This window comes from Manis pentadactyla, chromosome 4 (genome assembly GCF_030020395.1).
Source record: "Manis pentadactyla isolate mManPen7 chromosome 4, mManPen7.hap1, whole genome shotgun sequence".
Classification (NCBI taxonomy): Eukaryota; Metazoa; Chordata; class Mammalia; order Pholidota; family Manidae; genus Manis; species Manis pentadactyla.
Genome location: NC_080022.1, coordinates 22014259 through 22040252, shown reverse-complemented (window position 1 = coordinate 22040252; position 25994 = coordinate 22014259). Strand labels below are relative to the sequence as shown.

The following is a 25994-nucleotide window of genomic DNA, read 5'->3' as shown; positions in this document are numbered from 1 at the left end:
CAGACTCACAGCATCATTAGCAATCACTTCACTAGGGAGGCAGGCTCTTCAGCTTTGCAGATGACAGACTCTTGGAAGAAAAGCTAGCATGTTAGACCAGGGTGGGAAAGAAAATCCCCGCAGGCCAGAGCTGCAGACTGAGACTCACACGATGGGATTTAATATGCATTAGTAAATTAAACATGCAGTGCAAAATAAATCAACAGCTCAGGGGCAGAGGAGAGAGACAGGCCTTGAGATAGGACTGACAGGGAGCTCAGTGTGAGCCTCTGAAGTGACACATCTCTCATGTCACCTGTCCCTTCACTGCTCTCACCCACCCACTCTGCCCCCCTTCTAGTCCAGTCACAACCAAGGCTTTTCCTGTGAGATGTAAGGCCCCAAAACCTAGTTAGCTTAAAATAATAACAAGAGCAATGGTAATAGTCACTAGTTCAATGCTTTTTCTGCAGTAAGTCCATATGGTTGATATTAATACCATTTTGCATAAGAGAAAACTGATGCTCAGAAAAGCCAAGTAATACAGAGCTATGAGTGGCAGGTTGAGATTTGAACCTCATTCTATCTGACTCCAAAGCAAACATACTTCTGTGCACATCCTGTTGCTTTTTAGGCCTTGTACATAGAGATATGGAGTCTAGGAAAGGGAGGAAAGAATCCTCTTCAACTGGGAGGCTCAGAACCTTGTACTATCAGAGTCACAACTCAAGAAGGTCATGGATATAAGCTGAACCTTGCCTAAAGACAGGGCCTCCAGGCTGAGAAGGAAACAAGGTCACATTAATTAATTAATTTAAGAAGTATTTATTAGAATCCTACTAAGTATTAAGCCCTCTTCTAAGCACTAGAGAAAGAGAGATGAAGAAGATTATCAAAGTCCCTGCTCTCCTGGAGCTTGCTTTCCAGTAGGGAAGATAGATAACAATCAAATACGTATATATTAGGAGGTGATAGATTCTGAAATGAAGAACAAAAGCAAATGGAAAAAGATTAGAGATGTGGGGACTATTTTAGAGTGGGTAGTCAGGGAAGACCTCTCTGAGGAGGTGATAACTGAGCAGAGACCTGAATAAAGTGAAGGAATGAACATTGCAGTAATTAAGAGAATGATCCAGTCATGACACAGAATGATAGAGCAAGTGATACAGCAGGTGCAAAGGCCCTGAAGTAGAAATGAGTATGACGGGCTCAAGGACAGTGGAGAGGTTAGTGTGGCTGCAGCAGACTGCGTGGGTGAAGAGGGGTAGGAGACAAGGTGTGAGGAGTCAGACGAAAGATCACTTAGGGTTTACAGGCCAGATTAGAGTTCGGATTTTATTTTTGGCCTTGACAGAGTTCATTGCAGAGCTCTGAGCAGAAGAGTGATGTTATCTGATTTATGTTTTAAGAAGATCACTACGGGTGTTGGGAGGGAAGGAGGCTGTAGGACTGAAAATGGAAGCAGAGAGACCAGGGAGGAAGGATCACAGAAGTCCAGAAGGATCAGGGTAGGGGCCAAGAAGGGCATTAGAAGTAAGTGGTCATTCATACATGGAGTTATTGAAGGGAGGGGATGTTCACCTTAAGAAAAAAGAGACTCAGGTGGACACAAGAGCTGACCTGCAACTTCAGAAGGGCAATCACCTGGACTTGAACTTGGGACCATTCTGCAGCCCCCAAAAGATCAGACCCAGAACCAATGGATGAAGGCTCAGGAAAGCTGTCAAAGACGGAGCAGCTTTCTGGTGGAGGCTTGCTCCCCAGCTGAAGCTGCACGGCAGAGGGCAGCTCTCTGGGCTGCGAGGTGGAGTGGACAGAGGTCAGCTTTTGAAATCAGACAAATCTGAATTCAGATCATCCTCCCTTTGCTGCTTATTATCAGTGCTGCCTTAAGACACTTTACCTTTCTGAGCTTTCAGTTTTGTCATCTGCAAATTAGAACCAATAACTGTCTCATAGGAGTGCTCAGTAGAATACGTCAAGTACCCAGCACTGTGCCTGGCACACAGAGGGCACTGAACTAGTGGCGGCAGTGATGGTGGTGGTGGTGACAATGCTGTGTTGAGGGGGATGATGTAGTGACCAGGAGGAGAATGGTGGTGACCGATGGAGATGATGGTGGTGAGTAGGAGAACGAGGAGGAAGGCGATGAGGATGCTGACAAGGCTAAGGAGGATTCGGTGATGCTGACGTATGGCTGGCAGTGGTTACGTGGAAGGAATCCCAGGGCCAAGCAGGGGAGAGAACGATAAGACCATTAAGGTTCTCTTCAGATCCTAAGATGGTGAGCCTCTGTGCTCCAAGGTAGCTGACTCTCTCTCTTGGCATCACTCTCCTTCTGTGGGTCCCCCTCCCTGCGACTGCTCAGGACAGCGGGTCAGAGACGCTGGTGCCGCCGGGCTCAGTCTCTGGATGGGGAAGCCCTGATCCAGCCGGGGGCTGACGCCGTGCTGCCCATTTCCTGGGTGGCTGCGGGAGCCAGGGAGGCAGTGGATGGTCAGCTTCGGGGAGGTTCTTGCTTCTGTCAACATTTCCTGGTCTCCCACCTACCAAAACTGCCCACTCAGATTCTTAGACCAGAAGGGAGCTTGGACCTCCTCTCTTCCAACTAACCCCTCCTGTGTAGCACACGGGAAACCAAGGCCCAGGAGGGAAAGGGAATTGATTAAGGTCACAGGTGAAGTCCAGGTCTCCTGACTTCTAGTTTCACTCCCTACTTCAATAAAGTATTGTGCCAGTTATCAATTTATTGTTTCCCAGTTCCAAGTTCACCTTTCAAAACTTCATCTATAGTTGTGGGCTGAATACCTTCAAACAAGTCTCCTTTCCAGGGAGCATGACATTAAGGTGTCTCAGTAGAGGGTGCTGGAGGAACACCGCAGGAGGAAGGGGCCCTCTGCTCTAGCAGCCTCACAGTCCCTCGGCAGCCTGGGTCTGGGGCTATCCGGGGATGTTCCGCCTCAGTCACGTGCCTGTAACATGCATTCCTTCAGTGGCCTTGCAGCCCGCCCCCCACCCACCCCACCCCCCACCACCTGGTCGTCACCTTCCTGCGACCCTCCCCAGATTCCCTCTGCACACCCACACACCAGCCCCTGGCTGCAGCTTGCTGCACCAAACGGTTGCCTTCTGCTTGCCTGGTAACTGCAGACCAGCTCTGGCCTGGGCAAACCACTGAATGTCTCTGTTAGCCAGTAAGTTACAGCTCCACTTCTTCAATGAAGTCTAGACCTTCCTTGGGGAGGGGGCCCCTCTCCAAAATTATCCTTTCTGGGGTACTGTCCCTCAGTCCTATGGTACCATATAGTTTCCTTTATCTTGTAGTTACTCTTTACCACAGTTGAATAATGTTTTATATTATACTTACCCTATTTAAATCACTGTGTCCTGATTAGACCCAAACTAATACACTGTTGACACCTGTGTCCTAGTAATGAATCCTCTTGGCCCTGTGTCTGACAGTCAAACCCCTCATACCTTGTGGAGCTAATCCATGTTTATAGGTACACAGCCCAGGGGGATAGGCCAGCTCCATCCAGCTATCATTTTATAGAGACCTTTTATTTAGAGGTCTCCCTGCTCAATTCATCTTGACCTGTCCTAGTCACCTTTGCACTTTGAGAAATTGCTATTTTCTTACCAATTCCATCAAAGTCTCTGTGGGTTATCTGGGTTCTGCCTTCTCTCAACCATCCTTGACCTGCTCCAGTATATCTGCCAAAAAATGTATTCATCTGCTAGAAACAAGCATCCAGAAAAAATAAGGTCTTAAACCAGTGAAAGATTTATTTTTCTCCTGGAAGTCCAGAGCTGCTATGATAGTGTCAACCTTATAAGTAAAAGAGCCAATTACTTTACCAGCAGAATGGGTTTATTCGGGAATTGCAGAGGAATTGCAATTCAGGACATGCAAGCTATGGCAAACCATCGGCAAGTCCAGAGATCAAAGGAAAGGAATGTTACTTTATAGAGAAAAGGAGGAAGTAGGAAGGGACTGCTCCGAATAGAAGTCCATTAGAAGAAAGCAAGAGTTCAGGGTGATGACAGTTTCTCATTGGCTGAACTGTGGTATATTCTTATTGGCTAAGCTTGTTGCTGGTCAAAAAGAAATGCTTCCTTCCCCTACTATTGTAGTAAAATGGGCTTCATCCTGTTGGGAATGCAAGGTTGGTTTCTTCCTGCTGGGGTCTGCAATTGATGAGGAGCAGTAGGGTGTGAGAGCTCCCCCTTCTGGCCTCCTGACTCGATTTTAAATGAGGTGCCCATCAGTTTCAAAGAAGATACAGGAACCAAGTTGTCAAATTTCTGAGTACCTTCTTTGTTTTCGTCCCACCATCCACAGCAGCACATGACTTTATCTTAAAGGTTACTCCATGGTTACATGATGGCTGCTGGAGTTCCAGCCTGTGAAAGCTACATTTTAGGCAGGAAAAAAATAGTGGAGGAAGAAAAGGGCTCCTTCCAGCTGAATAAATTCCCTTGGAAGAACTTCCATGAAAGCTGCATCCACCACCTCCATTCACATTTCATTGGCCATCCCTATCTGCAAGAAAAACTTGAGACACAAGGCCACCCACAATAGTACAAGCATCTTATTACTAAAGGAGGTTAGACCGGATCCTGGGCGGACAACCAGCAGCCTCTCCCACAAACAGCAACCAGGAGATTTAAATACAGAGAGATCCTGAGATTAGAGCTCTACCCACAGAACTTCCTCTAGAAGTCCCCTGAGGAGGAGAGGAGAATCCCTTCTCACTGCTTAAAAGATAGTTTAAAATAATGAAATAAAATAAATAAGATGTCAATTGCTGAATAAATATTTAAACATAAAGTACAGAATATAAAATCAAAATCCTTCTTAATCCTATTATCCAGTGTGATATTTTGATTTGTGATAAAAAATACATCTTCCACTGCTCTGACAAAGAGCTCTTACAATCCCTGAATTTCCTAGGTAAGAGCCATAGGGGCATCTTTTGTTATAATATTTCGTTTTGTTCCCAGTTCCTGAAATAGCTCCAGAACATAGAGGTGAATGAATGCCTTTTGTTATTCATAACAAACCCTTTTCCACTGTACCTGAGTTTATGTTAATGAGGTGACTTTTGGAAAGTCCCTAAGGATGGGGGCTGGTTGCCAAGGGACCCAACCCAGTGAGGGTTGGAATTTTCAGGCTCACTCCCAAAGTCCTGGGACGGGTGAAGGGCCTGAGATTGACTAGATCACTAGTGGTCAAGAATTTTATCAATCTTGATTGCATAATGAAGCCTCCATAAAAATCCCTGAACTACAGGGTTTTGAGAGTTTCTGGGTTGGTGAACAAGAATGTAACCACATGCTGGGAGAGCAGTACACCCTAAACCAAAGTTCCTGTGCTTGAGATCCTATGGGACCTCCCCCTATGTATCTCTTCATCTGACTTTTCACTTGTACCCTTTAATACCCTTTGTAATAAACTGGTAATCTAATAAGTAAACTGTTTTCCTGAGTTCTGTGAGCTGCTCTAGCCAATTAGTCAAACCTGAGCAGGGAGTTGTGGAAACCTCCAGTTTATAGCCAGTCATCAGAGGTGCAGTTGATAACCTGGATTTGAGGTTGGTATCTGAAGAAGGATGCGAAGACGGTGTTACTGGAGACAGGTCCTTGGTCTTTTTGCAAGAAAGAATTCAAGAATGGATGTAGAAAAGCTGTTGAACATTAAGAACTTCTTTGGAAGTTTAGAGTTCAGAAAAAGACAAGAGTCCGTGCCCGAGAGTTGGGGCATGGTCAGACCCAGAGGGAGTTGAGCAGGGAACAATAGGGAGCCTTTTCTGTATGAAGAAAGATAAATATTTATTAACTGGGGTTACGTTTCAAAGGGAACAGTTGGAATCTTCCTGGAGTTTGGGCTTGTGCCTCCCTCATGTTGGGCTGGGGAGGGTTTTTTTTTTATTATATTTGGTTCTCCTTAGAACTGTCATGGCCCAGAAAGGAGTGATTTTTACTATGTTAGTGAGTGTATAATGTATTTGGAAATGCAGTTGTCAGGCAATCCAATCCAGGGAGATCACCCTGCATGCTAGGTGAAACTTCAACCCAGGAGAAGATTCTTGACTCTGATCCAGAAAGAATTCACAAACAGGTCGGTAGAGTGTAGGCAAGGAAGAATTCATTAAAGCGAGAGTGGTAGTGAATGGCAACAGCCCTGCAGGCAATAGAGAGCAAGGAAGAACAGAGGGAGGAACGTTCTGCTCTTCAAGCTCCTGCTTGGCGTGGGGCAAGTCTTTTGCTGACTCCTAAAGCCAGGGTCACCTGGTGTCCAGGGTCCACTTGAGTCTGCATGGCCTGGAAACTAAGCTCCTACCACCCCAGGATTTGGGGGAGCCACAGAGCACTGGATGGAGTGAGATTATGTTCTGAGAACTTCCCCAAAGCAAAGAAAGGAGATTTTCGGGCAGGCTGCCAAAGAGCATGATCGAACAGCCGCAGTCCCGTCTGGGTCACCCAGGCAATGGGAACTTGCAAGTCCGAATCAGAGATCTCAGTAGCCCTGCTCTTCTTGTCTGAAGTAAAACAGGGAGAGAGAGAAGATTTGTGCTTAAGACTAGAAAATTGAATAAGGTGGCAAGTAACAAAGACACCGCTGGAGGTTGGTGAGTTCTTGTCTTTATTATGAAAATGAGTCCAGACAAAGTACAATAGGTTTTTACAACAAGAAAGTTTACTTGATAAGACAGTACACACTCAGACGAGTGTCAGCAACCTCACAGAGGAAGCACTTAGAGGGTTAAGATTTGGTTTTTAAGGATTTCAGGGGAGCATAGACTGATGTATGGTCTCATGATGTCTATCTCCAGTGATAGAGACATTACCATGATCAGTCCTCTTGATATTCTGTAAGATAAATTTAACACAAGGAATTTCTTGATCCTGTTCTTCTCCAAGTTAATGGTTACCCTCAAGCAGTGGAAACACACATTCAGGACTGCTTGCCCTGCCTTAAGATAGGGTCAGTTGTTGGTTAATCACAATAAAACATATTAGGAATCTTACCTCCTAACTCCTTGGTTTTTAAAATGGAATCTTAGCCTTGAGATGGAATTGTCCCTATTTTTACTATACAATTTTGTATCAGCATTTGTCATCATAGGTAGGAAACATTAATCATGATGCTTATCCCATGTCCCTCCTCTACCTCAAAGTCAGGGTCGGCTTCCCCTCCATGTTGAAATCAGGCAGTCTGGGCTGGGCTGCTTCCTACACCCTCGCTCCACATCCCAAGGGAACAGCTTGTACAGAATAGGTGGAATGTAAGCAAACAAACATCTGGCCCAAGTCCGCCTCCCTCTCCCTGCTGTGCCTACCTATCTGCCTACTCTAACAATGGCAGTCTTGGGGGAATGAGTCTTTAACCTGTAAGATCTGTTGATATCTCCAGGTAGACAGTGTCAGAATTGAGTTAAATTGTAGGATACACAGCTAGTGTCACAGAATTGCTTAATGTGGAAGAAACCCACACTTCTAGTGCCAGAAATGAAGCAGCCTTGTAGCAGCGGACCGAGGGAAGGGAGTCCCACAGGAGTGTGCTTTTCCTTTGCATTAAAAATTAATTAAAAACCATTGGCATTCTTGTACAATTCCTCCTGGGATTTCTTGTCTCTGGGAATATTTAGAATGTACTTTATATCCAGATTTATATCTTCTTTTTTCTCTCACTCCTATTCTATCAGGATCTTCCCATGTGAATTACTTTTTGACTGTCTTGTTTTGAACGGCTACATCACATTCCAGCCTGTGCTTGTTCAGTAACTGAGGTAGCTAATCCCCCATTGTTAGGGAGTCGGATGGGTCCCATCCAAATGCGTCTGCCATAAATAATGCTGGGGTGCCTCACTTTTCACATAGAGCTTTGTGTCCATCTGATTATTTCCTTATAATAGATTTGTGCACGTAGGGCAATAGGTATGGTATTTTTTTCCTTCTCTTTTTATTTAAGTATAATTGAAATACAATATCATATTAGTTTCAGTTGTACAACACAGTGATTCAACATTTTTATATATTGCAAAATGATTGCCATAACAGGCCTGCTACCATCTGTCACCATACAGTTAATACAATATTATCGACTCTATTCCTCAGGCCCATACATTATATCCCCATGACTTATTTATTTTATAACTGGGAGTTTTTAAGTATGAGTATTTTTAAGGCTTTGGGTACGTTTTACCAAATTGCTCTCGCAGAGACTGTCCTAGGTTCCATCCCCATGTGGGATTCAAAAGCACCCTCAGATGGGTTTCTTAAGCCTCCCACCCACCTCTATCTGATCCTGCCTCCACCTTCCCTCCCCCGACTCCCTCAGAAAACAATGGGAAGGGTTTATATTCTGAAATATCTAAGCAGGTATTTATCTCTAAGCACTTTAAAAAGTCAACATAATTACTCTAGTCCCATTAAGTTTAATTAGCAGTAAATTATGCATTTAGCATGAAGTTGGGGTTGCTCCGCTGGTTGGAGTGAAGATAGGGTTTGGCTGTGTATGAGGAGCTGGCTGAAGCAGGGCAGGCTGGGTAAGCAGCTGAGGTTCCCGGCATGCTGACTGCTCCCCTCTGGGCGGTTCTCCAGTGTCCTGGGGACTTAACCAGCCATAGCCAGGGCAGCACAGAAGTGCCTGGATCTTATACCCCAGGGGCACCCCTCAACCAGTGAGGGATGGTAGGGGGTGGATAAATAGGTAAATATACAGCTTCCCTCTTGAGAGACAAGCCTGAGGCATGTCCCCACCCTGCGGTGCGACCTGCTCTCTGATTCCAGCTTCAGGGCTTTTCTGCCCCAGGCCCGTCCCCTCTTCATTGAGCCTCCTGGGGTCAGCATCCACACACACCACCTGCACTGTTAGGGGGCCCCAAACTCCGACAGCACTGGGTACCCCAGAGCAGCAGCAGGATGGGTAGAGGGGAGGAACTGAGGGATACTCAGGACAGAGGGCAGGACGGCGATGGGCAGATGGTGAGAGCAGACTTTTCCCTGTACAAGTCTCTGATGAGACTGCAGCCTTTTGAGACCAGACAGAAGGTGCAGACTCCTGAGCCATGGAAGCAACAACACGGTCATATCACAGCCGTGACTGTGGGTCTGTCCTCCCATAACCTTACTCCCATTCTGTTAGGAAGGAAAGGACTCGGCTTAGGGTCGCAAGGAAGTCAGATACAGTGAGACGAGAGACCAAAACCAAGAAAGCAAAGTAAGTTTCAATGCACTCTGCAGAGAGTCACAGAGCACGCCTGCCTGAGACGAGACAGACCCGGATGCTCATTCTGAGGCTTCTTTTATGTGGTTTTGGTAGGGCAGAGTGGTCCTTGATTGACAGCTGTCAGCTCTCTAGGCCTTTTCTGATTGGTGAAATGAGGACAAGGGCTGGGCTGGGCCTGTGCTTCTGATGTTTCTTACCTGGGGGGACCCTGGACACTTCCTGAGTCACTCTTAGACCCTGTGGCTTCATCTCATTAACTCTCTGAGTCATTTCTGGCTCTCTGGCTGTATCTAACCAACTCCCTGAGTCATCTTTGGGGGCCCTTCCTCCTTTTCATCCCACTCATTTCTGTCTTCCTGCCCAACAATTCCAGGCACTCAACACTCACCTCCTCCCGAGGGCACATTATCCCTCCTAACTGGTGCCTGAGGCCCCTCTTGCTCCCTGAAATCATAGTTGCTTTGCCTCCAGGCCCCCATCTGAGGCCCAGAGTCTGCTGGAATATCTGCCTGATGTTACCTGCCAGCCAAGTGGCTGGGCCTGGACAGTGGCTCCCTGTCTCACTCATTCCACAGCCAGCCACCAGGCCCTCCTGGACAGTGCTCTACTCCCTGCCCTAGGCTGACCTTTCCCTCTCCTGATTTTAAGGCCTAGCCCCACATATCGTATGATGGTTAATTTTGTGTGTCAACTTGAAGGGTGCTTTTGGGGTGAGATTATGTTTAAATAGGTGAACTTTGAGTAAGCAGATTGCTCTCCATAATGTGGGATGGGCCTCATCCAATCAGTTGAAGGCCTGAATAGAACAAGACCAAGCTCCCCAAGCAAGAGAGAAGTCTCCAGCAGATGGCCTCTCCAGGCTGCCAGCCCACACTGCAGATTTTAGACTTGCCAGCTTCCATAACTGCATGAGCCAATTCCTTATAACAAGTCTCTTTCTGTATACACATCCCATTGACTCTATTCCGCTGGAGAAGCCTAATACACCTGCCCAGACCAAGAGCCCAAGGTCCCCAAAGCTGTTCTGATATTGAACAGTTAGCCTCCTAAAGCCAACTCCCCTGGGCCCAAAGACCACATCTGTGCTTAACTCCTCCCCTGTTCCAGCCTTCTCCCCTCATACCCCTCCTTCCAGTGAACCACTTCTCAAGAATCCTCATCTCAGGCTCTGCTTCTAGGGAACCCAACCTCGGCTAACTGGTAGTGGGACTAGTGCTAGTAATGGCCTTAGGGACCCTAAACAGAGGGTACATCTAACCTGTGCCCAGACTTCTGAATCATACACCCTCTATTTAGGCTGTAAGATGAAACTGTGGAGATGGCAATGAGGACCCCACCATTGGTGGTAGGGGGAGTGATGACAGTCCCTGACAGTGACATAGGGCCATGGTTAAGACACTCACCCATAGGGCACAGGGAAGGGATACAGGTGGAGCAGGGGGGTGCTGGCTGATGCAATGTCTCTGGCGCTAAGTATAGGAGAGAAAGTAATTATAAGGAAATTGGAACTGGGGGCTGTCATTAAGTGCCATTGACACATTGGAGATTGAAAATTATAGACTCAGATTTATTAATCAGCAATTTGAAGCAAAATGTTCATTGGAGGACCCACTTGGCAGCCTACGAAGAAACATCCATCTGTAGCCAGAGACCAGCCAAAGGACCTCATTGCAAGAGCTTCAAAGAACGAGGAACTCTCTGTCTAGGAAAGTCTTTTGTGCCACAGTCAGCGCCTCCATAGGACAGGAGTAAGTCCCTGAGACTTGGGTGAGGATACCTGGATGGCTAGGCTGAGCACCCAGATCTACCTGAGCCCTGCAGGCCTGCAAAGCAACTTACTCTCCCTCTGACTACGAGACTCTGCCGAGGCCTCCAAGGAGGAGACGCCCTACACAATGCTCACCTGCTTCAGGGCTGTCTGTGATCCCCGTTTGGCTACCAGACCCATAACTAAGCTCAAATGTAAGCATAAACCAACTGCCGAAGGACTGGGTCTGCCAGGGGAGGAGAGAGATTCTATATCAAAGGAGCTGCAGGACCTGGCTGCAAGGACCAGCAGGAGCCAGGAAAGCGGGCCTGGAATGGATCCTGGAGGTTCCAGATCAAGGAGGGCAGAATTAAAGCTGGATAAAGCAGCACGGCAACATAGGGAGACTGCCCTATGACACTGGATTTAAAACCCTGGGAAGGGTTCCCTGAGCCCAGAACAGGGTCCTCTGGCAGCTATGGGAATGGGAGGATCCCCAAATGGCAGATGGCATAATTATCATAATGGACAGCAAGTTTGGAATGGCAGCCTCATTAAGTCTAAAAGCTTTTGAGCACTAAGACACTGGTAATAGATTGGAAAGGCAAGCCACGGGCCAGAAGGACAGACCTGCAAACCACTTATCTGGTAAAGGGCTTGTTTCCAGGATATATAAAGAATTCTCAAAGCTCAACAAAAAGAACATAACGCAATTTTTCAAATGGGCGGAAGACTTGAACAGAAACAGGTGGCAAATAAGTACATGAAAAGATGATGCTTTTCCTTAGTTCCTAGGAAAATGTAGATAAAAGCCACAATGAGATACTACTACACATCTATTAGATGGTGAAAATTAAAGAGACTGACAATATCAAGTGTGGATGAGGATGTGGACTAACACAGCTCCCAAACACTGCAGGTAGAAATGTAAAATGGTACAAGCACTTTGGAAAACAATTTGGCAGTTTCTTAGAAAGTTGAACATGCAACCTACCATATGACCCAGCCATTGTACTCCTAGGTAGTCCAAGGAAAATGAAAACACACATTCACTAGGAGACATGCACACAAATGTTCATACCTGCCTCATCTGTAATATCAAAAAAACTGGAAACCATCCAAATGCTCATCACCAGGTGAATGGTGAACAAATTGCAAGTATATCCATATAATGGATTACTACTCAGCGATAAAAAGGAACAGGGTATTTATAGATACAACAAAACATATGAACCTAAATTAATGGGCTGAGTAAAAGCAACCAGGCAAAAGAGTACATGCAGTATAATTCTAGTTAAATAAAATTCCAGAAAACATAAACTGCTCTGTAGTGACAGAAAGCAGATCAGTGATTGCCTGGCAAAAGGGGACAGAGAAGGGGTGAAAAAAGGGAAAAAGTGGATGAAAGCACATACCTGTCAACTTGTGGTCCACTGAGACTGGGGGCTCTCTCTTGCATTGAGCAGAGCCCTAGTCTATCTCAGTGTCTTTCCAAACTCTCCTCTCCTGCAGTGAGTGTCAGAGGGACCAGGTAGGGTTTGTTGAAGGCAGGAATGAGAGGACCCCTCCTCCACTCAGGCAGGGCTGTAGGATGGTTATTCCGGCTGCCAGCCCAGGGACATTCTGGGTAATGGATGGCCTCTCTTCTATGTCAGGGAAGAAGGCCCCTCTTTAATCAGCTGCCATGCCATTAAGAGAGAAAACATTTGATCCGTAGGGCTCCTGATGGCCTTTAAACTGCAGGTTAAACACCAACCAGGAAGGGCTGCTCAGGGCTTAACCCTCCCCTTCCCAGCACAGCCCAGGCCTCGGCCACCTGGGTCTACAGATCACTGGTGTGGACTCCAGGGAGGGAGCACTGGGCCCCCTTTGCAGGCTCTTGTCAGCCTGAAAGTGAGTGTGTATGAGGACAGAGACGGGAGAAAGGAGAAGAGGGATCCCTGAGGCTCCCGTATAGGTGCTGTAGACAGAGGACCCTCCCCAGGCTGGGTAGGGAGCAGAGAACTGGGGGGCCACCTGGGGGCTGGGTGACTGTGGGCTGCTCCCTTAACCTCTCTGTGCTCAGTTCCTAACTGGGGAGGGGAGGAAACACTCAGCAACAAGGTTCTAGGGTCTGCATTTCACAGCAAGTAGAGCCTGGTGGTCTTCCTGAGAGGGCTGACATGTTCATGGTCCCCCAGGTCCCTGCACCGAAGCCTTTGCCTTGCTGGGACCACATGTGACCATGTCAGGAGGCCACCCTGGAGACAAAGGGAAGCAGGTGACCTGGACAAGCTGACAGGGGAGGGAGCTGCTATTACTGAGCAACGCTGGGAGCCCAGGACTGTGCTGGGGCTACACACACACACACACACACACACACACACACACACACACACACACCCTTACAGGGACCAGCCTCCCAGCACAAGGGTGTGGGCTCACCTGACCCCCTCCCTTTCAACCACTAGGCTTTTGCACATGCAGTCCCCCCTCGTCCCATGCCTTCCCTCCCCTCCTCTATCCAAATCCTACCCAGCCCAAGCCCCTGCCTCCTCCAGGAAGTCTTCCCTGATGTCTGACAGCCAGACCACCAGTGGCTCCGCCCAGCTGGCCCTCTGGTTGTTTGGTTTCCCACCGCAGTTTTGGATTTTGCTGCCATGAGCATGAGCTCATTTCATTGTCTTACCAGATTAATCAGTACTTCCTGGGCACTGACTGGGACCAGGTGCTGTGGGGGCTACAGAGGGGATGGGAACAAATGCCCACTGAGCACCTGCCCATGCCCCTCCCTGTGCCTGCTCGGAGCCCACATGGGGTCCCGAGAGGCTCCTTGCTCTGTTAGGAAGATGATGAAATCGAGGTGCAGAGACAAGAGAAAGCTGCTCAGGTCAGTGGCTGGGATTCCAAACCAAATCAGACTGCATGATCCACCCCATCCCCTTTACCTGTGCTCAGAACTTATTTTTTTAATTTATTATCTATTGATTCATTTCTTCTTTTGGTCCACTATACATGCTAGAATTCCGATGTCATATTCCAAGTGACACGAAAGTCTCTAGGTATACAAAGATGAATCAGCTTTTCATTTATTTGTTTTCTTTTTTTGTTAATTGGATAAATCTGACATGTAACATCGTGTAAATTTAAGGTGTAGTCTATGTTACTATGATACATTTATATATTATAATATGGCTGCTATTGTAAAAATATTTGTCACATTACATACTTGCAGTACACAATATTACCATCTGTATTAAATCCCTGTGGCTCTTTTGATATTTATTACAAGCTTATACCCTTAAACACCATCAATCCTATCTCCTCAACCCCCAACCCCTGGTAACCCCTACTTCACTCTCTGTTGTTTTTTTTTTTAACATGTTTGTTTATTTGTTTGTTTGTTTAGGTTCCACATACAAGTGCTATCATACAGTAACTGTCTTTGGCTTATTTCACTGAACATAGTGTACTCAAGGTCTGTGTTGCTGGAAATAGCTGGATATCCTCCTTTCTCAGGGTTGAATACTATTCCATTGAGTATATATACTACATCTTTTTTAACCATTCATCCATTGAGGGCATTTGAGTTGTTTCCGTATCTTAGCTATTGTAAATGATGCTGTGATTAACAGGGGGGTGCTTCTAGCTTGCCAAACTCCTGTTTTCACTCCCTTTGGGTATATTCCCAGAAGTGGGATTGCTGGGTCACGTGTATAGTAAGTCTATTTTTAATTGTTCTGAGAAATGCCCATATTGTTTTCCATAGTGGTTGGACCAATCTGCATTCTCACCAGCAGTGTATAATGTCCTGTTTTCACCACGGCCTCGCCAGCACCTGCTGTCTCTTGTCTTTTGGGGATAGTCATTCTCACAGATGTGAGGTGAGAGTTCATTGTGACTTATTTGCATTTCCCTGATGATTAGTGAAGTTGAACATCTTCTCTTGCACCTGCTGGCCATTTTGATGTCCTCTTTGGGAAAATGCCCAGAACCCTTTAGGCCCCCTCAGCTGGAGCAGGATTGGTCCTGAAGCCTGGAGCCATCTGTGGAGCCGTATAAGTGGGGCTCAGGCAGCCACAGCTGTGCAGAGAAGGGGGCGGAACAGGGTCCCTCCCTAGGTAGGGTCCCTCCGCAGGACTAAGGCGAGGTAAGTAAGGCACATAGGGTGGGAGCAGACTTTTAAGGGGTGTCTGTTCTGGGGGCTGTGCAAGTGCCAGCCTGCTTCTCAGTGGGCATTGTCACCCCTCTGCTGACTCTCCAGTCTGTGGTCCACCCAGGATGCCAGGCCCCCTGGTTGGAGACTTGCCTGTCCCCTTTCTCTAAAATGTCCCCAGGGCCTGTCTGTAGCCACAGGACATGACTAATCCGTCTTTAAGCTTCTGGTTCCAGAGCTGCTGTTCACTTGTCTTCCCAGGCTGGACCCCTCACCAGTGAAGTTCTCAGAGAAGTATCAAAGGGATAGATGGCGGTGGGGGTGAGGCCTGGCCCCAGGACTGGCACTGGATGATAAATCCCATCACTTCAAGCTGGTGATGACTTTTCCTGCATGTGTGTCTCAGCGTGAAAGCAGTTTCATGTGTGTCTATGTGCGTGTGCATGGGGGACAGTAAATCCCTCTCTGTTGTCCCTCTGGGGTGAGTTCCCAGTTTACTGATAGTGGCTAATGAATGAGTACCAGCCTGCGACCCCACTTGGGGCTGCCCCTGCATCAATTTCAACTTGAGAGAGAAAAAGACATGAAAGAGAACATTAAATCCCAAGATGCCACAGCCAAAAGGGTCTCTTAAAAGTGGCTCACTCTTCTGTTATAGATGAGAGGCTCTGGATCTGAGGCTCTGAGAAAGTGCCAGAAATTTACACATCTGGGCAGTGATGGGACTAGCACACAGGACTAAGTGTCAGTGCATCTGTGTGTGATGGGGTGTGTGCATGTTTGTGCACAAGCACACTCACGCCTGCCTATGGTATGTATCTGGGCTTTATTAGGATGTGTATGTGTGTGTGTGTGTGTGTGACTGTCCTAAGTTGTGTGTGAGTGACAGTCTCAAAGCATAGGTGTGAAGGTCACAAGGGCAGATGTGTGCATTAGCTTGGTGTGGGTGTATGTAAGTAACACTGTGCAAGGCCGGATGCAGGCTGTGCATGACGATGAGGATGGTAGTCTCAGGATAATGAGGTTCCTTCAGAGTGTGGGCGCCTTTCTCAGCAGAGCCCCAAAGGGCGGGGATTCGGTGAATATTTGCATGGCACAGGGAAGGGTAAGATCAGCGACGTGTGTGTGCAAGGTGCCAGGTGCTGAGGCCAAAGCCCAGGGGTGAAACTGACCCCCACCCTCTCTGGCTACAGGTCAGGGCCAATCCAGGGTGCAGACACTGAGCCAGCAAGTAGGGCCAAGCAGCCCCAACCATAGCAGGGTGTGGCACAAACCCACTGAGGCTATGAGGGCCACCACTGACCTGGCTCGGACAGTGACCTACATGCCCACATGTCGATCACAGATGCCCAGGAGGAGTCGGGGCAGGAGGGCCAGGTCCCTCCCAGTGTCTCTCTCAGTTCTTTGGCTAGCAACACCACATGCTTTTCAAATGCCCTGGCATTCTGCCTACTCTGGTTTTCTAAAATCATTCCCCCATCCCTGTTTATGGTGAAAGGGGCAGGACAGAGACAGGATTTGCAGTTAGAGGCATGAGAAGGGTTTGCCTAGGAGGCTGGCTCGCTGTGCCATGGGGACATCCATACTCTGACCCCAGCCCCTAGGGCCTCTCTAGGCCCCCTTGCCCTCGGGAGGGGGCGGCCCATTGATGCCACACCCAGGAAGGGAGAATAGGGAAAATGGCCAAGGTGAGATGAATAGTGTGATGGTTAAGGGTTTGGGTTTTGGGATCAGACAGACCTGGGTTCAACTTGCCTGTGGTGTGAGCTTGCGGGGAGGAAGTCCCTCCACCCCTGAGAGGACAGACATCTCATCTGGGCAGCCTCCACACCGGGCCTGAGACTCTGGGGCTGTCTCAGACACCATTCATATTCTCAGAGAAAAGAAATTATTCTCCTTCTAATTAATCTAATTAGGAGTAATCAAGTTGTGGAGATCAGTGCAGCAGGGTGAGTGATTAGGAAAAATTATCTCCCTGCAAATAGTTTAGGTTCACTTTTTTTTTAATTCCATCATCTGAAAACCAAAGAAATAAGCATGGGCTTTCTGTCACAGCCCTCTCTGGCAAGAGTCACCGGGGTAGGGGCACCAGCCCACAGAGAGGGTCGAACTACAACAAGATGGGCAGTGGGCTCGTGTCACCCAAAAGCCCTGGAATCGCTATTTTATCTCCAGACCACCGCCTGCACCTCTGGGGGCAGCCCTGGCCACGCCTCGGGTCAGGCCTTCCCCCCACACCCAGGCCCGCTCGCACCCCTCATATCCAGAGCCAAATGACACGTCTGTCCTCAAGCTTCGAAGTATTCTTATACTCTATATCAACAGACCCTTCCTCAAGAGAACCCAGAATTCTTGGGAGTCAGAGATGATTATGCCTATGTGGGGGCTGAGGGGTGGGAGTTGCACTAACTTCGGGGTTTCCTGTCTCTGCTGGGCTTGCCCTGGGTGGAATGGATGGGCAGGCAGCATAGCAGGGACCTTCATCAGGAGATGTCTGGGAAAGCCACCTGAGAGGACACCAGAGTAGGACAATGCTTAATCCAAAGGGATCACTCCCCAATACTGGGCAGTAGCATTAAGGGTCCCTTAAATCATACTCCCTCCTCCTTCTTCACTAAGGAAGACGCCCCTGGGTTATTTCATGGCTGAGGGCCTGTTTGTTGAGAGCAGCACCCTACCCAGGCCATCCATCACCTGGGATGCTGAGTCAGGAAGACTGGCCCTTCTATCCACACCTTTTCTCAGCTTGTCCCCCAGCCTAAATGGGACACCCCATTACAGGCAGAGAAACCGGGAGAATGAGGACAGTAGAGGGGGGAAGGCAGGGAAGGAGGGGCTTGCCTTGACCTGTGGCCTGCTGGGGATGGGGAGGGAGGATCTGGGAGGATGTCAGGATCTCTTTATCATTCCCAACACCTGCTTTTGGGTTTGAAGAGGAATAAACATGACACAGCACTCCAAATCAGAAAGTCCAGAACCCAGAATCTAGACTTTGGAATCCTAGACCCCAGAGATACAGACTGTAAATCTCTGAACAACAGAATTCTAAACCCAGAGTTACAGAATCCAGAGCCATGGATCTGAAATAGAGAATTAAAGGCCCTGAACCCAGAATTATAGAGCCCAGAATCACAGGCCCTAGAATACTAGAACCTAGGACTTCTGTTCTCTCCGAAATGCTCTCTGTGCCCCATACCGTCTTCAGTATCCCACCTAAGTACCCCTTCCTGCAGGAACCCTCCCTGCGGCCCTCAGCTCTGGCAGGGCCCTCCTTCCTCTGTGCTGTCTAGGTCTCTATGGATCCTGAGATGCTCTCCAGGCCTGTCCTGTCCCATCACTCGGGCCCGTCTTCCATGGGCATCTACCTGTCCCTGCACTGGGCATGACCCAGTTCCTTGCTCATGGTAGACACTCAAGGCATGCTTGTGGAAAGAGTGAATTCTTGACTCATTTGGCCTGAATTCCCTCATCTTACAGAGGGGATGCCTGAAGCCCAAAAGGAGAATACGTTTTTCTCTTGGTCACACAGTATATTTGGGAAATCCCAGAGAAGACCCTAGTTCTCTTTATTGTAAGCCTAGCACTCCTTCTCTGCCCCAGATTGGATCTGAAGCACTGGTGTGTTGGCATGAAATGCCACCATATCCTATTGCTTTTCCATGTTCCCATTGCTGATACTTTCACTCTTAAAAGCCTCGCAAGTGTGAAAGGAACCACTCAGTTGGGAGTAACGGTGATGGTGGTAAGGATGACAGGAGGCTTCCTGGAGGAAGTGGCACCTGAGCTCAGTAAGCATGTGGGAACCTATGCCAGTCAAAATGCAATAGGTGAAAAGGTAAAATTACCTGAGTGGCCAGGCCTAGGTGGCAGGAGTCAGAGGACAGATCAGCCCCACTGGATAGACTGGGAATGGGTGGGGAGTTGTTTTCAAAGGAAAACTGGGGAGTGGTCCTACCAAAAGAGGGGTAAATTCTAGACAGGCAAACAAAAAGAAACAGGCCCATTATTCACTTTGTCTCATCTTCTTGGCATGTGGATCACCTTTCAGATCTCAGCTCAGAAGACTTGCCTTTTCAGAAAAGATTATCTAAAGCGCAGCCTTCTGATCCTTTTTCTTTACGTTTTAGCTCTTTTATATTCAAAGTTGAAATTGATTGTGTACTGTCAAAGAGAGCCAGAGTCAGACACCGGTTAAAGTGGTAAAGACAGATTTTACTCAGAAACTATTGCACTAGGGGAAAAGAGATTTCAGTACAGAACTGAGCAACAGGTCCGAAGACAACAGTGACAAGTGGGGATTCATAGGGTGAGGTGGCTGGTGGGGACCCCAACCCAAGGGGATTCTTGCTAAACTGACCTAACAAGATTCTTACCATAGAAGGCAAGCCAACGTAATCAGAGGTCAAGGATGACAGATTCTCTGTAAACTGACTTAGCAAGATTCTTGCTAAAACTGGATTTGTCCAGAACAGATACGCAAGCCCAAGATTGAGGTCTGGTTGAGAAGCGGGCTTAGAGGTGCCTGCCTAAAGTTTGGGGAGAGTCTGCCATCACTTACTAGGCCCCAAGTGCTATTCCAAGTGATCTACACATATTAACTAATTTAATCCTCCCAACTTCCCTGTGAGATAGGACTTGTATCTACATTTTTGAAATGAGGAAACTGAGGCCCAGAAAGGTGAAGTAACTTGCTCAAGTTGAACAGTCAGAATGTGGCCTGGAGATTCACATCCAGGCAGTCTTCAGAGCTCACTCCTAACCACTCTGCCACAGTCCTTCTGAACTTAATCCTGCAAATAATCACAAATTTAACTGTACTTAATGTAATCTGGATGATTATTTGCTGAATGCGTATCTTCTTCTGTCTGTCTCATCCAGCACCTAACGCAGGGTGGAGCACAAAGAACTTGGCAGCCTCAGTTTTCCAGTGGGAACATTGAACCCACCCAATGTGCTTCCTACAAGGCGGATTTGGAGAATCAAACCCAAATTTGGGGCCCCTCTCACCTCTTCCCCCTTCCTGGCTCACCCCTGTCCTTCCTCATCCTCTTCCCTCCTTCCTGTCCTGCCCCCTCTCTGCCCCTCCCCTGTACCTCTCTCCCTCACCACCCTGTTTTCCCCTTTCTCTGTCTCAGTCCTGTTCTGTCTCCTCCCTCTGCACATCCCCACCCCCCAGCTAATTAAACTGTACTGAGGAATGCATTTCATTTGCTTTGGCCCAGGGGCCAAGGAGGTTGGGCAGCCACGTGTTCGTTACACAGCTCTGTATAGAGGGCTGTAATGAACCGGTTGTACTAAGACCATCATCTCTGCTCATCCCACAAGACAATCATGTATTCAGTGGGGGTGGGAGGGAGAACTACAGACCTCATTGGTGGGGGGTGGGGGAGGGAGAACCACAAACTTCATTGGTGGGGGCAGGGTGGGGAGAACCACAGACCTCATTGGTGGGGGGTGGGGGAGAGAAAACCACAAACCTCATTGGTGGTGGGGGGAGAACCACAAACCTCATTGGTGGGGGCAGGGTGGGGAGAACCACAGACCTCATTGGTGGGGGGTGAGGGAGAGAAAACCACAAACCTCATTGGGGGTGGAGAACCACAAGCCTCATTGGTGAGAGGTGGGGGGGGAGAACCACAACCCTCATTGGTGGGGGCAGGAAGGGGAGAACCACAGACCTCATTGGTGGGGGGCGGAGGGGGAGAACCACAAACCTCAGTCGCATGTGCTTGCGATTTGGGAGTGGGTGAGGGGAGAAGCGCCCAGCGCTGAATCCTAACTCTGCTTCGTGAAGTGAGGAGGGGCAGGGGAGGAGAATGGGCTGGACCCAGGAGACTCCCTGATGGAGCCCCCACGGGAGTACCACCTTTTTGAATAAGCCTACATGCCATCTGAGAGAGACCTTGGTTTCATCTTACTGAGGCTACAAGCATTCTCCGAAGGATACATCTGCAAGTCACAAGCCCACCTTTTCCCAGACCCATCCCCTCAAAAGCCCACCAAAAAACCTGGCCATAAAAAGCCTCTAAGAGACACCTTCTTTGTTCTGCTCGCCAGAACAGAGAGGTCCCTCTCAGGTTTAGCAATAAACCTGCCTGGACTGTGGAGTTTGCGTCCCTTCTTTTCCTTTTACCCCTGGACGCTGTTACTGCAACTGCCATAACTGTGCAGGTCAGAAATTCCCCTTGGCTTTGATTAAATTCAGGTCGGAGTGTGGTTATTAAACTCCTAGGATAATTACTGCATCTGTTGCATACCCAGCACCTACCGACACCAAGCACTGTGTGTACATGGAATAACTGAGTCAGCACACAATAGACCACTGTTTTATACGTAGGTGCTACTGCAACTGTAATGACAGCGACTCACTGAGAGCATTTCAGGATTCCGGGTAGCATCTGCCACCATGTATTTCCTCAATCATCGGTATTGAATAGTAGCGGTCACAGTAGTGACACAAGAGTAGCAGCCACCATCCTGTCGTCTACCAGGCACTGGGCTTAGTGATTTAGTAGATTCATTTCACCCTCACAACTCAGGGTGGGGGAGGGTAGTTATTTGTTATTATTCTCTTCTTGTGGGTAAGGAAACAGGCTCACGAGTCAAGTGCTGAGCCCAAGACAGTGAACATTAGACAATGGAGAACAGTGATCCCTGAGAGGCGGGGCACTAAATGGTGAGACCAGTGACTCCCCAGCTTCCCATCTTGGGAGAATTTCCCGGCCATGAGGCAGGGAGGAGGGACAGGGGGAACTGAGTTAAAGAGACAGAGCTAAGAAACCAGGAAGAACAAGACAGAGGCCATAGGACAGGGTGTCAAGAGCAGAGAGAGAAAAACGAAAGAGACCTCTGAAGATCCTCAGAGGGTCCCTCTCAAGTACTCAGCTGAGTCCTGCTGAGAACCCCTATTTGAGAAAATTGTCATACGCTGGGGAAAGAACCACTCAAAAGGATGAGAGGTAATAATGCCAACACTCAGTGCTGGGAAGGGTGCCTGTTCCCACCAGTCAGGCCGTAAGACCTCATGGTTCACAGGTTATTGAGTGAAGTGCACAGAAGGGTCTTGCCTAGATAGTGGGAAATAAATAGCCCCCAGATTAGGAGCTACTTCAGTTCCTCCTAACAAATCTTAAAAGCAGGAGCTGAACACATCAAACTATGAGCAAGTAACTTAACTACAAAATATAGCTTATGAAATTGCCTAGAAGTATAAAACTATCCAGCATCCAACAAGGTGGAGTTCACCATGCCTCGGATTCAAATAAAAATTAGCAGGCATTCAAAGGAACAGGAAAATGCAACCCGTAATGAGGAAATAAATGAATCAATCAAAACCAACTCAGACGTGACGCAGATGATAGAATTCGCAGGCAAGGACTTTAAAAGGTATTATAACTGCATTCCATACATTGGCAAAGGGAAGCAGACATGGATGATGTTAAAAAGATCAAATGGAACATTGAGAGGTGAAAATCACAATGTGTGAGATGCAATATACACTGGATGGAATTGATAGCAGATCAGAAATTGCGGAAGAGAAGATTAATGAACTTGACACCATAGCAATAGAAACTATTCAAACTGAAACCCAAAGAGAAAAAAAAGATTTTTTAAAAAGAACAGAATGGCAGGGAGTTGTAGGACAAATTCAGATTCTCCGATTGTACATGCATAACTGGAGTCCCTGAAGGCGGAGAGGGGAGGCAAAATATCTAAGATAATAATAGCAGAAATGTTCCACATTTTAAAGACAACTGTAATCTTACAGATAAATGGAACTCAACATAACTTAAACATAAGAATTATGAAGAAATATGCAGGCATTTTTTGTAGAAATTGATTCTAAAAGTCCTATGGAAACAGGATCTACAATAGCCAAAGCAACCTTGAAAAAGAGCAGTTAGAGGACTAACATTTCATGACTTCAAGACTTATTATAAAACTAAAGTAATTAATTCCTGTACTTAATTACTTACAAATCTGCACTTAATTACCCAAATCAAGTGCGGTGTTGGCATAAAAAGGAACAAATAAATAGATCAGTGGAACATAATAAAAAGTCTGAAAATAGACCTGCAAATGTTAAGACAATTGATTTTTGACAAAGGAGCAAAGGAAATTCCAGGAACTGGGTAGTGGGGAATGGATAGTCATTTTATCAAGTGGTGTTGGAACAATTCAATAACCATATGCAAAAATTAAATTTCAACCCATACCTCATGCTATATATAAAAATTAACTTTAAATGGATCATAGACCTAAATATAAAGCCTAAAACTATAAAACTTCCATAAGAAAACCTAAGAGAAAACATCTGTGATTTTGGTTTAGGCAAATATTTCTTAGATGCAATATCCAAAGCAGAACCCATAAAATAATTAATTGATAAATCAAACTTAATCAACATTTTAAATTTCTGCTCTTCAAAAGACACTGGTCAGAAAATAAAAAGACAAGCCACAGACTTAGAGAAAATACTTGTACATCACAGTCTGGTAAAGGACTTGCATCCAGAATATGTAAAGAATTCTTATAATTCAATGATAAAAAGACAACCCAAATTATAAATAAGTAGAACCTATGAATGGACATTTCTCTAATGCTATACAAACAGCCAATAAATGCATTAAAAGATGCTCAGCATCATGAGTCATGAGGCTAATGGGAAATGCAAATCAAAACCACACTGATATATTACCACACGCCTATCAGAACAACTGAAACTTAAAAGTGAGGGAGGATCCCCACTCCCACCTCCAGGAGAGAAGACAGGCTCAGCAGACACAGGGGAGGCCAGGATGTGCCCAGAGCCAGCTCGGGGTCTCTGGTGGCCCCACTAGGTTCTGGCTGGTCTGACTCCAGAGCCTCCTGCCCCCAACACTGTGGCCTGCTGGCTGCAAGAGCAACTTTGAAAATGGAAGGGGTTGTTTTGGGGTCCTACCGTGAGAGGCCCAGGCTGGAGACGCCTTCAGAGGGAGTGGAGCTGCCTCGCCCTGACTCCCTGCAGAGGCCCCACCCAGCTATTAGGCCCTGGGTCTTCTGCCCTTATGAGGCCAGTGCCCCAACTCCCTCCTTCCTTATTAGAATTCAGGCAGGTCAAAGAATTTTGCTGAGTCCTTAGATCAGCAGAACTCTGGGCCCCAGGGGCCCCTTACTCTGCCCAGGGCCCTTTCTCAGACAAGATTAGTTAACTCATTAGCAGGGAAGCAGTGCCCTGCTAACAATCCCTGGGCAGATGAACCATCTGTGCCTGGTGTCCTGGCACACAGCCAGGCCAGTCCTGCCAATGGGGCCTCATCCTTCTCTTTCCTGAGCCACAGGGAAGTGGAATTTGTGAGACTGGCAGGGTCAGTTGACCCTGAGGACAGAAAGGCAGGTGCAGGGGACACTTGGAGGATAGACCTGGAGGAGGTGATCTAGGCAGGGAAAGGGAGACCTCAAATGGGCTGGAGGGGAGAATTCTACTTCCCTGAGCACCTACTGAGTGCCAGTGTTTATACACCCCCCCCCCTCATCTGAGCCTCATCACCTTGGAGGCAGATGTGCTCACTAACCCCACTGTGATTATGCCCATTTTGCAGATGAGGATTCAGGGCCCAGAGATTAAGTGACCTTCCCAAGGCCACACAGCTTGGCCATGTGGGGCAGGGATTCAAACCCAGACACCTGGTGGCCCCAAGTCCATCTTCTCCCTCCCATCTGCACTGTGTAGATTTGCTCTTCACCACATGGGGGTCCCCGTGGCTCCTCCACCTCTGTTGCCCCAAAGCCGCCAGGCAGCTCCCTGGGAAAAGGAAGCCTCAGGAAAGCCCAGCCTTCAAGGGGGAGCAGCTGAGACGTCCCTCCTGAGAAGCAAACATTCCCCAGCGGAGTAAATCCTGGGCCTCTGAGCACCTGCAGGTGCAGGCTCCCCCTCCTTCCCCAGGACGTTTGTAAATCAAACCTTAGACCTTGATTTGCAGAATCTGCTGTGGGGGTAAGTGAGGCAGGAAGCAGGGGGAGAAAGGCTGGGGAAAAGCAGCCCCCAAGTCAGCCCTGGGGGGCTCCTGGGATGGAGGGAGGAGCACAGCATGGTGCTGAGGGACCACAGCTCCCACCTGTGCTCTAGGGGACAGATCAGATGACCCTGGGGTCCCTAACAGCCCCTATATTCTGTGGGTCCCCCATCTGGAGGCAGCTGGAGCAAAGGGTCTGGGCTCAGGGATGGGGGCTGGGAGGGGGCTTGGGAGTCAGCAGCAGTTCTGAGCTAAGCCCTGGGTGGGAGCGTTTGGTGGGAAGAGGGGCTGGTGGTCACAGATGACAGGCCTGGGATGGGGGTGCCCAGCTGGGGCCCTGGACCAAGGCAGCCAGGAGGAAGGAAGCCAGAGGGGCAGGACTCTGCACCCTGGGCTGGGGGTCAGAGCCTGGGTCAGTTCTGGTTCTGCCTCTGACAGGCTGTGTGACCTTGGGCAAGTCACATGGCCTCTCTGGGCCTCAGCTGCCTCATCTGCACAGTGAAGATGGTCATTCCTGCTCTGGATGCGGGACTGTTGGAAGGACTGAAGAAGGTTAAGGAGGGAAAAAGTCGGCTGGGAAGGTCCAAGATGAGCTTGCGGGGAGGGGCCTGGCCCTGCTCCTCTTGCCTCTGCTCCCAGCCTCCTGGTGATTGGCCAGGCCCTGGCGTCCCTGCCCCTGAGAGCCCAGCTGACTGGAGGAGGTGGGGTCTTTATGCAAACGAGGCTGCTCCCTCCCTCGTCCCTTCCCCCCACCCCACCGCCAAGGCCACCATCACTGGGGCCTCGCACATGCGGGCCTGAGTTTCCTGGGGAATGGCTGGAGCCTGGTGAGACATTTGATTTATTGCCTGAATGCAGGACAGCTCTGGCTGACTCTCCCCAGGACCTGTGCTGCTCCCCCAG

General features: G+C 48.2%; 1 long non-coding RNA gene across 1 annotated transcript; it reads left to right on the top strand.

Moving 5' to 3' along the window:
• The first annotated feature begins 6485 nt into the window (after positions 1–6485).
• On the top strand, positions 6486–20209 carry LOC130683651 (uncharacterized). The gene is made up of 3 exons (XR_008997538.1): positions 6486–6607; positions 15358–15491; positions 19975–20209. It is a non-coding gene; the product is annotated as an uncharacterized LOC130683651 (long non-coding RNA).
• Positions 20210–25994: the final 5785 nt, after the last annotated feature.